Source organism: Montipora foliosa, chromosome 1, assembly GCF_036669935.1.
Source record: "Montipora foliosa isolate CH-2021 chromosome 1, ASM3666993v2, whole genome shotgun sequence".
Taxonomy (NCBI): domain Eukaryota; kingdom Metazoa; phylum Cnidaria; class Anthozoa; order Scleractinia; family Acroporidae; genus Montipora; species Montipora foliosa.
Window position 1 is genome coordinate 57706665 of NC_090869.1, and position 5000 is coordinate 57711664.

The following is a 5000-nucleotide window of genomic DNA, read 5'->3' on the forward strand; positions in this document are numbered from 1 at the left end:
TCCTTGATAGATGAAGGCGCAATGATTAAATGAGTAACTTGAGCAAGTTATGTCTCTCAAACGAGCTTGGTGACCTACTTTTTTAATTGCACATTTCGAGTCACCATAATATAGGGAACAATCGAGAAAAGTTTTAAAAAAATCTTACGACAAATTCTATTACTAAGGAATCACCTTATTGGGAACCTTCACGCCTTCTAAAGAATAACTTTAAACCAGAGGAAATAATGTTTGCAATCCAATTTGTTTAAATAATATTTGAAAATTAGTGTGGCTCAGATAGTTGGTTTGCATGTAACATCATGGTGGCCATGTAACGGATGGCAAGAACAATAACCTGTTTCTCCGCTGTGCACTACACTTTACTATTTATATGCAAATTCTGCGAAAAGAAATTGTATTGTATTGCCCTTTCATTTTGTGCGGAAAATCCGATTGATCCGGTAGTCAATTAAACGGAACAGACTTTTCCACTGAAAATGTTTCGGGGAAAAAAGGTATTCCTCTTTTCTCGGTTTTCCCGGAATGATCGAAAAATCTTGTTCCATTTGCTTTGTCCCACTAGTACCATGCTCTTTGAAAAAAGAAAAAAACATGGCGGACCCCACGGGCCTTGGTGCCTTCGCTGCCCAAATGAATCGTGCGGGTTTCAATCGATTCACGCGGATGCTTTTATAGCTCGTTGCTGCACAACGACTGCAGTTTAGAATTACTACTTACGAAGTAATGGTCGAAAATCCGGCAGCTACCGGTATGTTTGTTATTCTAAATGATTGTGTCCATTCTCTTGTGAAAAAAAGAAAGCAATGTATCAAAAGGAACGCACTCGTCCCGTTCGACATTTTGATTGAAGAAATTTGTTCTGTTCCTTTATTAAGGGGAAATTCTTCCCGGTTTTTCCATACAAAAGGGATGCGCCCCGGATACGTGTAGACGGGCAAATTAGATTTGAATACGCTACGTGTGGATGGGAATTTTTGTGAATCTGGAAAGAAAAATTCAATTGGCGGATTCAAAAATATCCGGATACGTGTGGAGGGAAAATGATCGTGCTGCTCGTTCGGCACGCACTTTTGTACATTTCTCTCCGATACTCGTCAAAACAGCATCTTGAAATGACCAGATTTAATGTTTTGACAACAACGTAGCCATACAACAGTGAATCTTTTACTCTCTATTTTTACTTCAAATCCGTCCGTACCAATACCTCAGCCATATTGTACAACGTTAACAAGATGTATTAATTGCAAAATTTTTAAAATGCGGAAAGTCGAAGTTTGAAGTGACGTTTTCGCGCCCGTAGCCATCGTGCTTTCTTAAACTCTCAAGTAGGGACTTCAAGATTTACGACGGCGACGTCAACGAAAAGGTCACCTCAAAATATAACTTTTCATCATCGTAAAGGCCCATTTAAACGGGTTCAACATTTGCTTCAACATGCATTCAACACTTTGTTGAACCAAATGTTCGGTGCGTGTGAACTGGTCGTCTAACATCGTTGAAAGCGTGTTGAATCAAGTTTATATCAGTTTAAACTTTTATTTAACATCGATTCAACTGTTCCTAAATGTTCTCGAAAATGTTGAATGGTGTTGAATCCGTCTAACCACTCTGTTCATTCACTGGCGAAAAATGTCTGATTGGTCGAGGCCTTGTCACGTGACTTCAATACCTCAAATCAAACATGGCTGCCATTCGGTGTGTATTAGATCTCCGTCGACAAAAAAAGACCCCTTTTCAGGCCAGTAAAACGGACGAATGTTTGACTGCATAGTGCGTTTCTATGCCAGCGAGATTCTCTTTTAAGGCAACAGTGCTACGAGGGAAATTTCTTTAAATATTTCAAGGCCAACGCGAATCTCGGTTGCTGTGACAGTGTTCGAGTGGAAATTCATTTGTGGAGCTTTCCAGCTAATGGATTACCATCTTGATTTCAATTCATGCGTTTATCTTTTAAAAAGTGGAACAAAAAAGATACCACTAAATTTCCAAATGGTTTCTCTTCCAACTAAATAGTTACACGATGTTTCCGCGAGGGCTCGCATCTAACAGAAAATGTTAAGATTTTCGTTTTTTTTTTCAAAATTAAGTTGTTAAAATTGCCGTTGAAGTGGTCCATAGAGGAAAATTTATTAAGACCGAGGGGAAAATTTAGACATGTATTTCAGTCGTTCAAAAATAAATTTTAAAGTGAATTTAGCAGTAATAATAACCATGTCATAGCACCTCATACTGGGTACACTAGAAGGAAACCTTTTACCGGTAGTTGCAATTATATATTGTTATAGTTGTTCCAAGCAAAATGCCAATTGTTTGCTTCCCTCCAAATTATAGAATTAAACATAGATTAGGTTAACTCTGAATAGCCAAAACAACAACATTCTAAGTTCAGAATTTGATTCAGAAATCCAGCTTACTAGCAGGGAGAATATTACTACTGCTAATAATATGCTTTCACCACATTGACAACAAAAATACTTAATCAGGGATTTATTTTATCTTCTAGCAATAAAACAGCAGGAGGATATAAAATTAGGTATCTTCAAAGTTTAGAAAACTAGTTAAAGGTGATTCAGTGCCACCCTCCAAAACTTTTCACAAATTTCACGCCGGCCTACTAAGTACTTCCAGTACAACAAATTATTTAACCTCTCTTTGCAGACTCTGGTTGCAACACAGCTGATTCAATAATTTTAATCCCCTTGCATTAGATTTAACTTTTAAAAAAAACATAACTTCATATTTCTGTAATAATCGTTCAAAGACATTGAGCAAAAGCATACAAAGCTACATTTGAAAGGGGCATGCTAATCCCATGTTGCAGTTTTCTGGATAAGACTTCACAGAAATAACTCCTGTTACCTTTCCATATGTAAAGAGGTTCCATGATTTATGAGTCAATTAGTCAATGAGTCATGGGTCAATGAGACTCACAGTCAATATAGCAATAATTTATTGATCAAGCCTAAGCCCTCATTTCAGTGATTAGGCCTGAGCACTATCTGAAATTTTAGCTTTCATGTTATGGGCTAGGGTAACTGCACTAACTCATATTGACTCATAAATACTTAAGACTCATATGTAAAAACTATTTCAACATTAGATGCAATGAATTTTTAGCAATTGCTGTAAATAATAGTAATCATTCCTACCATTTCAAAGGATGAATAAACTAAAGTTGAATGCAGTAAGTGTAAGAAGTAAAAAAGTGGTCTAATTTATTTAAGCTATAATCACTTTGTCCTTGCTTTAGTCCCTGGATAGTGTTAAACAATGGTGGTGAAGTGAACAAACTCCCCCAAGGGAAATTCCCTTATGAAAATGACAGGGGTTCTTGTTGTTCCTTTTTGGAGAAAAATTTGTGGATTTGTACTGCTTATGATACTGAGACCAAACCGCTGGAAGAGTTGCTGCAGTACATTTAAGGCTATCAATCTGAAAAATGAATGGAACTGTAGAACAATTTGGTAAGCAAGCAAATAGCTTTTACTCATGAATCATAAAATGCCAGTCATTTGTCAATTTAGAACTGGTTCCTCAAAGGAGTCAGATTTCTTTACCCTACATCCACAAAACAAGATTCTGTTACCTTTAAGGGTTGTTTTTAAAAAAAGAAGACCCCCTCCTGAGCAAACTGCATCCTCATGTTTGGATTTTCATTGATTTAATGACTTTAATGATATGATGCAAATTTGTTCTAGATACAATTATACTCAGATACCATAAAAGTATTTTTAAGCTACCTTTTTTGCAACGTTTACTCCTTGAGCCACCAGCGTCAACTTTGATACTTTGTTCCAAAGGCCAAAGCAGTTGTATAGCAATGGTGGAGGTGATGATTAATCACTTTGTTTTGTTTCATATGAAGAAAAAGATAGTCAAAGTAATGATCGCACTTTAGTTAACCCTTTCATCCCTAAAACCGTCCATGCTTAGTATTTTACTCTGTCTATAAAGCCAGAGTATTTTGCTTTGTCTAACACCAGACGATTTTACTCGTCAATGGGGAACCCCATGAATAGTCAACAGTCTTACAGTACTTCTCAACATAAAAAAAATGAATTCTGTGGACTTAAACATTCCCAAATAGAAATGCCATATATTCCAGATATGGTTACATAAACTCTTCAAGATTTATCTGCTTCAGGAACTTCAAATGAATGAATATTTTGAATATCTTTCCTGAACTCCTGCAAACTATGTACACTTCTTAATGGTTTGCCCTTTAAAAGTAACATTCAGAAATAATGCAAATACAACTGAGGCTGTTTTGCATTACCTACAAGACAAGACAACAATATCCTTTATTCAAACACAATCAATATTGAAGCAATAATATACATACTTGTGGGGTCATGTGCTAACTATAATAAAGATACACTACAGGAAATAAAAGCTTAAAACTAACTATGTGACAAACATAGGATATCTACACATAAGGGATAGGGAAAATAAATCAATTGCTATCGAAAGATCATATTGCAAATACACCAAAAGGTAACGGTTGATTGACAAGTTCCTTGTACAAAATGGTAGAGCATGTTTGAAGTCGAGCAGGACCAAGGTGAGAAGTTATGATAAAAACTTTAAACATATTTTTTACCAAAATTATTTTACTGCCATCAAACCCAATGAGACCTTATGCATGGGACACTGTTTCTAACTGCAGCTCCAAATCACATAGTATATTAATTATAAATTTTTCCATCTAAGAAAAGAACAAACATGTGGGGTGTAACCAAAAAAAGTCCAAGGCAATAAAGCTTCCTTTCAGCCTTTTCAGGAACAACTATCCACTGTCAACCATACTTGACTCAAAACAGAATTTCCTTGATCCAACAACACATGACAGTCCCCTAAAGCCAAAATTACATCATTAATGCTTCCAAAAAACAATAGTCTAAAAAAAAAAAGATTTGAAAAACAGTAACAAACCTGAATCTATAGATATCTATATACATCTGTACCTACACTTCTGTTCTCCCAAACATTATTTTAAC

At 35.8% G+C, this 5000-nt stretch overlaps 1 protein-coding gene across 2 annotated transcripts in view; it reads left to right on the forward strand.

Moving 5' to 3' along the window:
- Positions 1–5000, forward strand: part of LOC138002546 (TBC1 domain family member 7-like) — a 44011-nt gene that overhangs the window by 11179 nt on the left and 27832 nt on the right. The gene's annotated exons all lie outside the window — the stretch shown is intronic.